General features: G+C 40.8%; 1 protein-coding gene across 3 annotated transcripts in view; it reads left to right on the top strand.

The window, feature by feature from the left end:
• ITSN1 (intersectin 1) overlaps positions 1-15,854 on the top strand; it is a 248,394-nt gene that overhangs the window by 55,083 nt on the left and 177,457 nt on the right. The window lies entirely within an intron of this gene.

Here is a 15,854-nt window from a genome sequence, read left to right as displayed (position 1 = left end):
GGTCCCATGTGTTTATTTTTTATTTTTTTTATTTTTTTTTTTTTATTAGTTTCTGCTTTATAACAAAGTGAATCAGTCATACATATACATCTGTTCCCACATCCCCTCCCTCATGCATCTCCCTCCCTCCCACCCTCCCTATCCCTCCCCTCCAGGCAGTCACAAAGCACCGAGCTGATCTCCCTGTGCTCTGCGGCTGCTTCCCACTATCTTTCTAGCCTACGTTTGGTAGTGTATATATGTCCATGCCTCTCTTTCGCTTTGTCACAGCTTACCCTTCCCCCTCCCCATAACCTCAAGTCCATTCTCAAGTAGGTCTGTGTCTTTATTCCCGTTTTACCCCTAGGTTCTTCATGACATTTTTTTTCTTATATTCCATATATATGTGTTAGCATACGGTATTTGTCTTTCTCTTTCTGACTTACTTCACTCTGTATGACAGACTCTAGGTCTATCCACCTCATTACAAAAAGCTCAGTTTCGTTTCTTTTTATGGCTGAGTAATATTCCATTGTATATATGTGCCACATCTTCTTTATCCATTCATCCGATGATGGACACTTAGGTTGTTTCCAGCTCCGGGCTATTGTGAATAGAGCTGCAATGAACATTTTGGTACATGTCTCTTTTTGAATTATGGTTTTCTCTGGGTATATGCCTAGTAGTGGGATTGCTGGATCATATGGTAGTTCTATTTTTAGTTTTTTAAGGAACCTCCATACTGTTCTCCATAGTGGCTGTACCAATTCACATTCCCACCAGCAGTGCAAGAGTGTTCCCTTTTCTCCACACCCTCTCCAGCATTTATTGTTTCTAGATTTCTTGATGATGGCCATTCTGACTGGTGTGAGATGATATCTCATTGTAGTTTTGATTTGCATTTCTCTAATGATTAATGATGTTGAGCATTCTTTCATGTGTTTGTTGGCAGTCTGTATATCTTCTTTGGAGAAATGCCTATTTAAGTCTTCTGCCCATTTTTGGATTGGGTTGTTTGTTTTTTTGTTATTGAGCTGCATGAGCTGTTTATAAATTTTGGAGATTAATCCTTTGTCAGTTGCTTCACTTGCAAATATTTTCTCCCATTCTGAGGGTTGTCTTTTGGTCTTGTTTATGGTTTCCTTTGCTGTGCAAAAGCTTTGAAGTTTCATTAGGTCCCATGTGTTTATCTTTGTTTTTATTTCCATTTCTCTAGGAGGTGGGTCCAAAAGGATCTTGCTGTGATTTATGTCATAGAGTGTTCTACCTATGTTTTCCTCTAAGAGTTTGATAGTTTCTGGCCTTACATTTAAGTCTTTAATCCATTTTGAGCTTATTTTTGTGTATGGTGTTAGGGAATGATCTAATCTCATACTTTTACATGTCCCTGTCCAGTTTTCCCAGCACCACTTATTGAAGAGGCTGTCCTTTCTCCACTGTACAGTCCTGCCTCCTTTATCAAAGATAAGTTGGCCATATGTGCGTGGGTTTATCTCTGGGCTTTCTATCCTGATCCACTGATCTATCTTTCTGTTTTTATGCCAGTACCACACTGTCTTAATTACTGTAGCTTTGTAGTATAGTCTGAAGTCAGGGAGCCTGATTCCTCCAGCTCCATTTTTCGTTCTCAAGATTGCTTTGGCTATTCGGGGTCTTTTGTGTTTCCATACAAATTGTGAAATTTTTTGTTCTAGTTCTGTGAAAAATGCCAGTGGTAGTTTGATAGGGATTGCATTGAATCTGTAGATTGCTTTGGGTAGTAGAGTCATTTTCACAATGTTGATTCTTCCAATCCAAGAACATGGTACATCTCTCCATCTATTTGTATCATCTTTAATTTCTTTCATCAGTGTCTTATAATTTTCTGCATACAGGTCTTTTGTCTCCTTAGGTAGGTTTATTCCTAGATATTTTATTCTTTTTCTTGCAATGGTAAATGGGAGTGTTTCCTTGATTTCACTTTCAGATTTTTCATCATTAGTATATAGGAATGCCAGAGATTTCTGTGCGTTAATTTTGTATCCTGCAACTTTACCAAATTCATTGATTAACTCTAGTAGTTTTCTGGTAGCATCTTTAGGATTCTCTATGTATAGTATCATGTCATCTGCAAACAGTGACAGCTTTACTTCTTCTTTTCCAATTTGGATTCCTTTTATTTCCTTTTCTTCTCTGATTGCTGTGGCTAAAACTTCCAAAACTAGGTTGAATAAGAGTGGTGAGAGTGGGCAACCTTGTCCTGTTCCTGATCTTAGTGGAAATGGTTTCAGTTTTTCACCATTGAGGACGATGCTGGCTGTGGGTTTGTCATATATGGCCTTTATTATGTTGAGGAAAGTTCCCTCTATGCCTACTTTCTGCAGGGTTTTTATCATAAATGGGTGTTGAATTTTGTCGAAAGCTTTCTCTGCATCTATTGAGATGATCATATGGTTTTTCTCCTTCAATTTGTTAATATGGTCTATCACGTTGATTGATTTGCGTATATTGAAGAATCCTTGCATTCCTGGAATAAACCCCAATTGATCATGGTGTATGATCCTTTTAATATGCTGTTGGATTCTGTTTGCTAGTATTTTGTTGAGGATTTTTGCATCTATGTTCATCAGTGACATTGGCCTGTAGTTTTCTTTCTTTGTGACATCCTTGTCTGGTTTTGGTATCAAGGTGATGGTGGCCTCGTAGAATGAGTTTGGGAGTGTTCCTCCCTCTGCTATATTTTGGAAGAGTTTCAGAAGGATAGGTGTTAGCTCTTCTCTAAATGCTTGATAGAATTCGCCTGTGAAGCCATCTGGTCCTGGGCTTTTGTTTGTTGGAAGATTTTTTTTTTTTTTTGGGGGGGGGGTTTGCAGTATGCGGACCTCTCACTGTGGTGGCCTCTCCCGTTGTGAAGCACAGGCTCTGGACGCACAGTCTCAGCGGCCATGGCTCACGGGCCCAGCCGCTCCGCAGCATGTGGGATCTTCCCAGACCGGGGCACGAACCCATGTCCCCTGCATCGGCAGGCGGACGCTCTACCACTGCGCCACCAGGGAAGCCCTGTTGGAAGATTTTTTATCACAGTTTCAATTTCAGTGCTTGTGATCGGTCTGTTCATATTTTCTATTTCTTCCTGATTCAGTCTTGGCAGGTTGTGCATTTCTAAGAATTTGTCCATTTCTTCCAGGTTGTCCATTTTATTGGCATAGAGTTGCTTGTAGTAATCTCTCATGATCTTTTGTATTTCTGCAGTGTCAGTTGTTACTTCTCCTTTTTCATTTCTAATTCTATTGATTTGAGTCTTCTCCCTTTTTTTCTTGATGAGTCTGGCTAATGGTTTATCAATTTTGTTTATCTTCTCAAAGAACCAGCTTTTAGTTTTATTGATCTTTGCTATCGTTTCCTTCATTTCTTTTTCATTTATTTCTGATCTGATTTTTATGATTTCTTTCCTTCTGCTAAGTTTGGGATGTTTTTGTTCTTCTTTCTCTAATTGCTTCAGGTGCAAGGTTAGGTTGTTTATTCGAGATGTTTCCTGTTTCTTAAGGTGGGATTGTATTGCTATAAACTTCCCTCTTAGAACTGCTTTTGCTGCATCCCATAGGTTTTGGGTCGTCGTGTCTCCATTGTCATTCGTTTCTAGGTATTTTTTAATTTCCTCTTTGATTTCTTCAGTGATCACTGCATTATTGAGTAGTGTATTGTTTAGCCTCCATGTGTTTGTATTTTTTACAGATCTTTCCTGTAATTGATATCTAGTCTCATAGCATTGTGGTCGGAAAAGATACTTGATACAATTTCAATTTTCTTAAATTTACCAAGGCTTGATTTGTGACCCAAGATATGATCTATCCTGGAGAATGTTCCATGAGCACTTGAGAAAAATGTGTATTCTGTTGTTTTTGGATGGAATGTCCTATAAATATCAATTAAGTCCATCTTGTTTAATGTATCATTTAAAGCTTGTGTTTCCTTATTTATTTTCATTTTGGATGATCTGTCCATTGGTGAAAGTGGGGTGTTAAAGTCCCCTACTATGAGTGTGTTACTGTCGATTTCTCCTTTTATGGCTGTTAGTATTTGCCTTATGTATTGAGGTGCTCCTATGTTTGGTGCATAAATATTTACAACTGTTATATCTTCTTCTTGGATCGATCCCTTGATCATTATGTAGTGTCCTTCTTTGTCTCTTCTAGTAGTCTTTATTTTAAAGTCTATTTTGTCTGATATGAGAATTGCTACTCCAGCTTTCTTTTGGTTTCCATTTGCATGGAATATCTTTTTCCATCCCCTTACTTTCAGTCTGTATGTGTCTCTAGGTCTGAAGTGGGTCTCTTGTAGACAGCATATATATGGGTCTTGTTTTTGTATCCATTCAGCCAATCTGTATCTTTTGGTGGGAGCATTTAGTCCATTTACATTTAAGGTAATTATCGATATGTATGTTCCTATTCCCATTTTCTTAATTGTTTTGGGTTCGTTAATGTAGGTCTTTTACTTCTGTTGTGTTTCTTGCCTAGAGAAGTTCCTTTAGCATTTGTTGTAAAGCTGGTTTGGTGGTGCTGAACTCTCTCAGCTTTTGCTTGTCTGTAAAGGTTTTTTTTGGTTTTTTGTTTTTGTTTTTGTTTTTGTTTTTGCGGTATGCGGGCCTCTCACTGTTGTGGCCTCTCCCGTTGCGGAGCACAGGCTCCGGATGCGCAGGCCCAGCGGCCATGGCTCACGGGCCCAGCCGCTCCGCGGCATATGGGATCCTCCCAGACCGGGGCACGAACCCGTATCCCCTGCATCGGCAGGCGGACTCTTAACCACTGCGCCACCAGGGAGGCCCCTGTAAAGGTTTTAATTTCTCCATCAAATCTGAATGAGATCCTTGCTGGGTAGAGTAATCTTGGTTGCAGGTTTTTCTCCTTCATCACTTTAATTATGTCCTGTCACTCCCTTCTGGCTTGTAGAGTTTCTGCTGAGAGATCAGCTGTTATCCTGATGTGGATTCCCTTGTGTGTTATTTGTTGTTTTTGCCTTGCTGCTTTTAATATGATTTCTTTGTGTTTAAATTTTGACAGTTTGATTAGTATGTGTCTTGGCGTATTTCTCCTTGGATTTATTCTGTATGGGACTCTCTGTGCCTCCTGGACTTGATTAACTATTTCCTTTCCCATATTAGGGAAGTTTTCAACTATAATCTCTTCAAATATTTTCTCAGTCCCTTTCTTTTTCTCTTCTTCTTCTGGAACCCCTATAATTCGAATGTTGGTGTGTTTAATGTTGTCCCAGAGGTCTCTGAGACTGTCCTCTGTTCTTTTCATTTTTTTTTCTTTATTTTGCTCTGCAGCAGTTATTTCCACTATTTTATCTTCCACCTCACTTATCCGTTCTTCTGCCTCAGTTATTCTGCTATTGATCCCATCTAGAGTATTTTTTATTTCATGTATTGTGTTTTTAATCGATGCTTGATTCATCTTTAGTTCTTCTAGGTCCTTGTTAACTGTTTCTTGCATTTTGTCTATTCCATTTCCAAGATTTTGGATCTGGGAAATAGAATCTTGGATCATCTTTACCATCATTATTCTGAATTCTTTTTCAGGTAGACTGCCTATTACCTCTTCATTTGTTAGGTCTGGTGGGTTTTTATCTTGCTCCTTCTCCTGCTGTGTGTTTTTCCGTCTTCTCATTTTGCTTATGTTACTGTGTTTGGGGTCTCCTTTTTGCAGCCTGCAGGTTCGTAGTTCCTGTTGTTTTTGGTGTCTGTCCCCAGTGACTAAGGTTGGTTTAGTGGGTTGTGTAGGCTTCCTGGTGGAGGGGACTAGTGCCTGTGTTCTGGTGGATGAGGCTGGATCTTGTCTTTCTGGTGGGCAGGTCCACGTCTGGTGGTGTGTTTTGGGGTGTCTGCGGACTTTTTATGATTTTAGGCCACCTCTCTGCTAATGGGTGGCGTTGTGTTCCTGTCTTGCTAGTTGTTTGGCATAGGGTGTCCAGCACTGTAGCTTGCTGGTCGTTGAGTGAAGCTGGGTGCTGGTGTTGAGATGGAGATCTCTGGAAGATTTTTGCCGTTTGATATTATGTGGAGCTGGGAGGTCTCTTGTGGACCAGTGTCCTGAAGTTGGCTCTCCCACCTCAGAGGCACAGCACTGACTCCGGGCCCCTCAATTTGGGATGTTGTGTTGTCTATTCATGTATTCCACAGATGCAGGGTATATCAAATTGATTGTGGAGCTTTAATCCGCTGCTTCTGAGGCTGCTGGGAGAGGTTTCCCTTTCTCTTCTTTGTTCTCACAGCTCCTGGGTCTCAGCTTTGGATCTGGCCCCGCCTTTGCGTGTAGGTCGCCGGAGGGCGTCTGTTCTTCGCTCAGACAGGACAGGGTTAAAGGAGCAGCCTCTTCGGGGACTCTGGCTTACTCAGGCCGGGCGGGAGGGAGGGGCACGGAGTGCGGGGCGAGCCTGCAGCGGCAGAGGTCGGCGTGACGTTGCACTAGCCCGAGGCGCGCCGTGCGTTCTCCCAGTGAAGCCGCCCCTGGATCCCGGGACCCCGGCAGTGGCGGGCTGCACAGGCTCCCGGAAGGGCGGTGTGAGCAGTGACCTGCGTTCTCACACAGGCTTTTTGGCGGCGGCAGCAGCAGCCCCAGCGTCCCACGCCCGTCACTGGGCTCCGCGCTTTCAGTCGCGACTCGCGCCCGTCTGTGGAGCCCCTTTAAGCAGCGCTCTTAATCCCCTCTCCTCGCGCACCAGGAAACCAAGAGGGAAGAAAAAGTCTCTTGCCTCTTCGGCAGCTCCAGAGTTTTCCCGGACTCCCTCCCGGCTAGGTGTGGCACATTAGCCCCCTTCAGGCTGAGTTCTCGCCGCCAGCCCCAGTCCTCTCCCTGCGCTCTGACCGAAGCCCGAGCCTCAGCTTCCAGCGCTGCGCGCCCCGGCGGGCGAGCGGACAAGCCTCTCGGGCTGGTAAGTGCCGCTCGGCACTGATCCTCTGTGTGGGGATCTCTCCGCTTTGCCCTACCCAGGTATGTGGGGAGTTTCTTGCCTTTTGGGAGGTCTGGGGTCTTCTGCCAGCGTTCAGTAGGTGTTCTGTAGGAGTTGTTCCACGTGTAGCTGTATTTCTGGTGTATCCGTGGGGAGGAAGGTGATCTCCGCGTCTTACTCTTCCGCCATCTTACCCGGAAGTCTTCTAAAAGTTTTAATTTATGTCAATAATTGTTTAGAAATTTTATTCCTCATGATTAGTTTTTGCCTTTTTTAGTATTTTAGTGTCTAAAACTTTAGTGCCTGTTGCATGCTAGAAACCAGTTATACACGTTTCGTATTTTGTTTTTTGAAATCATTTAATATTTTCTGAATAATCTCCCTTTACTTATGATAGCAAAACATTGGAAATCAAATAACAAACCTGTTTTAACAGTTTTTTATCATGCAAAGTGACATTTTTATAAATACTGTTTTAAGGATGATCTACCTATTTTATACATATACATTTATAGAGGTGTCTTCTACTTTAAATACATCAACATTTGGGATTTTAATGTACATAGTGAAACTAGGGGTCATACTTGTTTTTTCAGCTTTCTATAATCAGCTCTCATTTCTGAAGCTGAAATGAAGAAAGGTTGAAGACTTTTCTCAAACATGTTTTAGCTTTTGGCTTAAAAATCCTAACATTTAGCCAAGCCTTTCAAACTACTATTTACCTGTTCCTTGATTACTCAATATGTCTGAGTGTTTTTCTATCCTTTATATGTAAATATAGGAGTGTTTGCCTCCCTCTGAAAATTAATATCTAAGCCAGCAATGTGTTTATTAAAGGTTTTACTAACTTTGGGAAAGTGTGTATTATAATATAAAGTGTGCAAAAGAAGGCACAGTTGTATATTGAGGCAATACAAATACTAAGCTGTTAATAAAGTGGGGTGGGCATGCTTGTGTGCATGGTGGCTACCTTCTCTGCCTGTGTGAAGAGATCTTCCCCCCGGAAGCACTGCATCAGCTTCTGAGCTTTCTGCACTTGTTCTGGGGCAGTGGTCCTGCCTCCCTGCTTCCCAGGCAGTAGGGCCAGGCACCTTAGGGAGAAGAACGCCCTTCTCTGTTTTCTTCCAGGTAGATTCCTACCTACGTTTCATTGTAGGTAACACACCTTACCCCGCTGAAATCCCATCATATGGGTTGAACTTCTGCCTTCACTCACTCCTTTTTTGTTTTTTTAAACTGCTCTGTTACTTGTTTTTTTTTTTTTTTAATATAAGACTTTCAACTTCCGTTTGATAAATGCTTACATTTTACTTTTCATATAAGAAGTAAAAGCTCTTTGGACTTATCTGGCAAAATTCTATTAAACTTATTTCCTGCATTCAATTTCCTCTGTGGTCTGCTATGACACTTTAAAAAAACAGGACTTCCCTGGTGGCATGGTGGTTAAGAAGCCGCCTGCCTAATGCAGGGGACACGGGTTCGAGCCCTGGTCCGGGAAGATCCCACATGCCGCGGAGCAACTAAGCCCGTGCGCCACAACTACTGAGCCTGTGCTCGCGAGCCACAACTAATGAGCCCACGTGCCACAACTACTGAAGCCCACGCATCACAGCTACTGAAGCCCACGCGTCTAGAGCGCATGCTCTGCAACAAGAGAAGCCACCGCAATGAGAAGCCTGCGCACTGCAACAAAGAGTAGACCCGTTCGTTGCATCTAGAGAAAGCCCGCGAGCAGCAACGAAGACCCAACACAGCCATAAATAAATAAATAAATTTATGAAAAACAAGCAAACAAACCCACTTGCTTTCCCCTCCCTCGTCTTTTTTGCTTTCCAGCGCTTTTATTGCTTGGGACAGTATCCTCTCATTCCCCACCCCCAGCTCCACCCTGGAAGGTTTACCAGGCTAACTACTTCAGGAATATTCCATTAAGTTCTTAATCCTGAAAGTATGAGGTTATACACGAGCACTGAAACAAGACTGACTCTCTGTTCCATCATTTAGAAAATTTTCAAACCTTCAGGAAATTTGAATGACTATATAAGCTGTGCCTTTGTTTCCACATCCCTAAGATGGGATAGTAATATTATTTAACCCATAGTGTTGTTAATTGGATTAAATTGACTAATACAGGTCAGGTGTGTTAGTAGCATTTAATAATACAATCTTAGTGAATTATTACTTGTCACCTACATTTTCTCTCTCTCTCTCCCTCTACCCACACACATACACACAGATTTTTTATGTGATTTGTCCATCCCCTGTTTAATTATAAACTCCTTTTTACCCCCAGCTCTCTTGAGGTATAATTGACAAATTAAAAGTTTATATATTTAGGGTGTACAGCATTCAGTATGTGTATACATTGTGAAAGGACTACCACAGTCAAGCTAATTAACACATCCACACCTTATCTACCATTTTTGTGTGTGTGTGTGTGTGGTGAGCACACTTACGATCTATTCTCTTAGCACATTTCAAGTATACAATGCAGTATTATTAGCTGTGGTCACCACGCTATACGTTAGATCCCCAGAACTTACTCATCTTATAACTGAAAGTTTGTATCCTTTGACCAAGTCTCCTCATTCCTTACTCCCACCCGTGGCAAGCACTGTTCTGCCTTATGATTCTATGAGTTTGGCTCGTTTAGATTCCACATATAAGTGAGATCACATAGTATTTGTCTTTCTGTGTCTGGCTTATTTCACTTAGCAAAATGTCTTCCAGGTTTAACCATGTCACAAATGGCAGGGTCTTCTTTTATTAAGGCTGAATAGTATTGCATTGTATATGTATCCCACATTTCCTTTATCTATTTATACATCTGCAGACACATGTTGTTTCCATGTCTTGACTATTGTTAATAATGCTGCAGCAAACATGGAAGTTCATATATCTCTTTGAGATAATGATTTCATTTCCTTTGGATATATATCAAGAGATGGCATTGCTGGATCATATGGTAGTTCTATTTTAATTTTTTGAGGAACCTCCATACTGTTTTCCACAGTGGCTGCACCAATTTACATTTCACAACAGCAGTGCACAAGGGTTTCCTTTGCTCCACATCCTTGCCAGCATTTGTTATCTCTTTTTTTTTTTTTTTTTTTTTTTTTTGTGGTGCAGGCCTCTCACTGTTGTGACCTCTCCCATTGCAGAGCACAGGCTCTGGACGCGCAGGCTCCGCGGCCATGGCTCACGGGCCCAGCCGCTCCGCGGCATGTGGGATCTTCCCGGACCGGGGCACGAACCCGTGTCCCCTGCATCGGGCCGGCGGACTCTCAACCACTGTGCCACCAGGGAAGCCCTGTTATCTCTTTTTGATAATAGCTATCCTAACAGGAGTGAAGTGATATTTCATTGTGATTTTGATTTGCATTTCCTTGATTATTAGTGATGTTGAGCACCTTTTCAGTGTACCTGTTGGCCATTTGTATGTCTTATTTGGAAAAGTGTCTGTTCAGGTCCTTTGGCCATTTAAAAATTGTTGTTGTTGTTGTTGTTGTTGTTATCATTATTTTTCTATTGAGTCAAATGAGGTCATTGTAAACTCCTTAATTATATTAAGTATTCTTGCTCAAAAGCCGTATTGTCTGTCCATCATTTGTTCTATCCCTTCCATTTTTTTAAACTTGACCTTAAAGTTGAGTCTTTTCTTATGTGTGTTTTAAAGATAAAATACTTGTTGAAAGTTATTGGAAATAACTACTTCTCTTAAGAGGATAGTCCAATGTAGATATTCTAGTTTGTATTCAGCTGCTAGGATAGCCAAACTCTTGACTTTTATTTTTAGAATTTTCTTTGTGGCTTGTGACCCAATGGGAAGTATCGATACACTAAATTGCATGTATTTAAAGTACACAGTTTGGGCTTCCCTGGTGGCGCAGTGGTTAAGAATCCGCCTGCCAATGCAGGCGACACGGGTTCGAGCCTTGCCCCGGGAAGATCCCACATGCCACAGAGCAACTAAGCCCGTGTGCCACAACGACTGAGCCTGCACTCTAGAGCCTGTGAGCCACAACTACTGAGCCGGCAAGCCACAACTACTGAAGCCCGCGCACCTAGAAGCCGTGCTCTGCAACAAGAGAAGCCACCCAATGAGAAGCCCATGCACTGCAATGAAGAGTAAAGCCCGCACGCAGCAACAAAGACCCTACGCAGCACCCCCCCCAAAAAATTAATTAATTAATTTTTTAAAAAGTGCACAGTTTGATCAGTTTTGACCTATGGATATACCTGTGAAACCATCACCATTATGACGATAGCAAACATTTCCATTCCTCCCCAAAGTTTTCCTGTGCCTCTTTGTAATTTTACATTGTCCCTTCCTCTACTCTCATCTCCTGGCAATCACTGGCTTTCTATCACTATAGAGTAGTTAATATTTTCTGCAATTTTTACAAAAATGGAATTATACTGTGTGTGTGTATGTGTATACCTGCTTCTTTCATTAAGCATAGTAATTTTGACATTCATGCATGTTATTGCTTATAGCAACAGTTGGTTCCTTTTTATTGCTAAATAGTATTTCTTTGTATGAGTATATCACTATTTATCCATTCATCAGTTGTTTGGGTTGCTAGTTTTTGGCTCTTAAAAATAAAGTTGAGGGGCTTCCCTGCTGGCACAGTGGTTGAGAGTCCGCCTGCCGATGCCGGGGACACGGGTTCGTGCCCCGGTCCGGGAAGATCGCACATGCCGCGGAGCAGCTGGGCCTGTGAGCCATGGCCACTGAGCCTGCGTTTCCAGAGCCTGTGCTCCACAACGGGAGAGGCCACAACACTGAGAGGCCCGCGTACAGCAAAAATAAATAAATAAATAAATAAATAAAAATAAAGTTGATATGATATGTGTAGAAATCTTCCTGTGGATAGAAATCTTCATTTCTCGTAGCTAAATATAGAGAAGTAGAGTGGCTGGGTTGAATGGTAGCTGTATAATTTTTTAAGAAAACTGTTTCCCAAAGTGATTATACCATTTTACATTCCCACCAGCAGAGTCTAGCTGTTCCACATCTTTGCCTGCACTTGGTATGCTCAGTCTTTTTCATGTTTGCCGTTCTGGTGGAAACATAGTGGCATATCACTTTGGTTTAGATTCCCTAATGGCTAATGATGCTGATCACCTTTTCATGTGTTTCTTGGCCGTTTCTGAGAGTTATTTTGTGAAGTGTCTATTCATATCTCTTATCAATTTCCTCACTAAGTTGTTTGTCTTACTATTTACTTTTAGGTTGCAAGAGTTCTTTATATATTCTGAATACAGTTCCTTTGTCTGATATATGTGTTGCAAATGTTTTCTCCCAGTCTGTGGCTTGCCTTTTTGTTTTCTTAATGAGCTAACATTTCACTCTGATGAAGTCCAATTTCCTGTTCTCTCTCTTTTTTAAAAAATAAATCATGCTTTTTTGTGTTCTAAGAAATTGTTGCCTAGCCCAAGGGTCACGAAGATATTCTATCTTTTAGAATTTTTTTGTGTAAAACTATACGGTTTTAAATTTAGGCCAAATTTAAGTTTTGATCCATTTTGAATCAATTTTTGTGTATTTTGTGAAGTAGGATCGGTGTTCCCCGCTCCCACCTTCACCACCTCCCCATATCCAGTTGATCTACTTCAGTTTGTTGAAAAGACTTTTTTCCTCCAGTGATTTGCCATTGCCAAAAATGAATTCACCAAACGTGTAAATCTATTTCTCAACTCTTTGTTCCATTGATCTGGTACGTCTGCCTTTATATCAGTCCCAAAAGGTCTTGGTTATTCCATTGCTTTTTTAGCAAATCTTGAAATCAGGTAGAATAAATCCTCCAATTTTGTTCTTTTTAAAAATTACTGTGGTTATTCTAGGTCCTTTGCATTTGCAAGTAAATGTCAATATCAGCCTGCCAATTTCTACTTAAAAGCCTGCTGCAGTTTTAATTGGGATTGCATTGAATATATAGATCCATTTGGTGGGAATTGCCATTTTAGCAATATTGAATCTTTCTATTAACATAGTATAGCTCTCCATTTATTTAGGTCTTCTTTAATTTTTTTTAAGCAATATTTTGTAGTTTTCAGCATAGAGACCTTGGCCTTGGATGTCTTTTGTTAAATTTATACCTAGGACTTTTACATTTTTTTGGCACTGCTATAAGTGGGATTGTTTGTCTTAATTTCAATTGCCAATTATTTGTTGTTCATATATAAGAATTCAGTTGATATCAACCTTTCATCCTATGATATTGCCAAGTTCACTTATTGTACTATTTTGTAGATTCCTTGGGGTTTTCTGTGTAAACAATTATATCATCTGTAAATAGAGTTTTATAGATTTTTTAAAAATCTTTTTTTTTTTTTTTGTCTGTTTGTTTTTCTTACCTTATTTCAGGGCTAGAACCTTCAAAACAATGTTGAATAGAAGTGGTAAAAGTAGGTATCCTTGCCTTCTTCCTGATCTCTGCGGGGGGAAATTTAGTCTTTAACCTTTAACTATGATGCTAGATATAGGTTTTTCATAGATGCCCTGTATCTGTTTGAGGAAGTTTCCTACTAATCTTAGATTTCTGAGAGTTTTTATCATTCCTAGGTGTTGAGGTTTTGCCAAGGCTTTTTTCCCCACATTTATGGAAAAACGATTATATGAGCTTTTTGGTTTATTCTGTTAATATGGTTGATTACATTAATTTCAAATGTTAAATTAACCTTGACTTCTGCATAAACCCTTGGTTATGTTTTTGCCAACATATATCCTTTTTTATATATTTTTGAGTTTCAGTTTTGAATTCTTCTTTGGTGAAGAATTTTTGCATATTCTTTACAGTCTTGTTCTGTAATTTTGGGGGAATAAAGCTCAAAAGACATATGACTTGTCAATTTCAAGGCCATTATGAAGATTAAGTGAGGTAAAAAACTAAAATTTTTTGGAAAATTATCAAGCTTACCTACATAATATATTGACTAAGAAATAGTGGAAGAACAGAATAGCAGCTGTAGTTTTTAAAGGGAATTGGCAGTGAGAAGTGGCCTGCTTCATAACTGGACTCATAGACTTCCAGTTCATTGTGGTGGCTTGACCACATGTGTTTTCTCTTCTCCTTTCCTGATGTCTGCCATAATCACATAGTCAGCTAAAAGATGTTAACTCCTAAGGAAAAAGATAACAGTAGAGAAGATAGTGACAGAAGATTTTTTTAAATATAAATTTATGCATGTATTTATTTATTGGCTGCTTTGGGTCTTTGTTGCTGCGCGCGGGCTTTCTCTAGTTGTAGCGAGCAGTGACTACTCTTCATTGTGGTGCACGGGCTTCTCATTGCAGTGGCTTCTCTTGTTTCGGAGCACAGGCTCTAAGTGCGTGGGATTCAGTATTTGTGGCACATGGGCTCAGTAGTTGTGACTCGTGGGCTCTAGATCACAGGCTCAGTAGTTGTGGCACACGGGCTTAGTTGCTCCGCGGCATGTGGGATCTTCCCAGACCGGGGCTTGAACCCGTGTCCACTGCATTGGCAGGCAGGTTCTTAACCACTACGCCATCAGGGAAGTCCCCAGTGACAAAAGATTTTGACAATTTTTTGTAAAGAGAAACATAACTTTGGAAAGGAGTGTTAATTTGAGTTCAGAGGTAGATAAACAGTGCCTACAAATAAAGATGAGGTCAAGCCAGCTTGTCCCAGGCCCATAGTGCTTGGAGGCTCCTGGCATTCCTAGGTCAGTTCTGCAGCTGAAAATCGAAATTCTTCAACAGTCTGTGTTTCAGACATTTTGAAACATTCTCTCCTGCACCCCCAGCAGACAGGTGACTACGTCAGCCCCCTTCCTCTGGGGACATATGAAGAGCACTAGGCCAGAGATGCTCCAGACTAGAGGGGTGAAACATGGGGTTGAAGATAAAGGGATTGTATACAAGTCCACCCACTGAAGTTAGGCCCCTCACTTCTTTCTCCCTTCTCCACTCCTCCCCAGAAGCCAGCTGGAATACCACATCTAGCTGAATATAGCTTCAATAGAAAAAATCTACTTACTGACATTTGGAGATCTCCCAATGAACAGGTGACTAGATATATCTGATCAGCATAGGGAGAAGCCCATCAGTTAATAAACCTGCCACCCATGCCCAGCTTCTGAGCATTGTTTTAGTGCCTCCGTCTTAAATATGAAGGTGCATCCAAGGATCACCAGATATATGAGGAAAGCCTCAAAAGTGAAAGAGAATGACCCTAAACGAACTATCAGTGAGCAAACAAAAACGGAATCAAATGATGCAAGAAACAGAAGAAAACTAAAGAGTAAAATGTAAAAAAAAATCAGAAGAATAAAAGAAGTTGTGTCCATTTAAAAAAGAGTTGGGGGAGAACACTAGGAATAAATAATTGAGAACAAGATAGAGCTTTTGGAATTTTAAAATTCCATGGACAGATGAAATTGAGTATTAGGGCAAAGGGACTGTCACTTTTTAATTCTAAATTTATCTAATTTTTTTCTGTTACTATTTAGTATTCATTTTTAACTGTGTGCACTTACCATGTTGTTTAGTTAAGCATAAGGAAAAATATTAAGTTTGGATTTTTTTAGTTGGGGACGAGGACTGGCTTGGTTTCACATTGACTGTTCATGAGCAAATAATACCTGATGGGGATATTTGAGCCTGGGTTTGTGTTTGGTATTCTGGGCAGACATTAGTGTAATATGCATTTTAAAGTAGCAATCGCAGACAATGTTTTTCATAAAAGCAACACAGGCTGTGGAGTTTGCTTCCCCTGCTCAAATCCAGCTTGGTCACCAAATGTGTGATGTTCTAATCACTTCACCTCTCTGATTCTCATGTTCTTCGTGTATAGTATGGAATGGTAATATAGTACCTATGTCATAGGGCTGTGATACGATGGAAAGAGATAAGGGACTTCCCTGGCGGTCCAGTGGTTAAGACTCAGCGCTTCCACTGCAAGGGCACAGGTTTGATC

The sequence above is a fragment of the Mesoplodon densirostris genome, chromosome 5 (genome assembly GCF_025265405.1).
Source record: "Mesoplodon densirostris isolate mMesDen1 chromosome 5, mMesDen1 primary haplotype, whole genome shotgun sequence".
Lineage (NCBI taxonomy): Eukaryota > Metazoa > Chordata > Mammalia > Artiodactyla > Ziphiidae > Mesoplodon > Mesoplodon densirostris.
The sequence above is the reverse complement of the archived record's forward strand: the minus strand, read 5'-3'. Positions and strand labels throughout refer to the sequence as shown.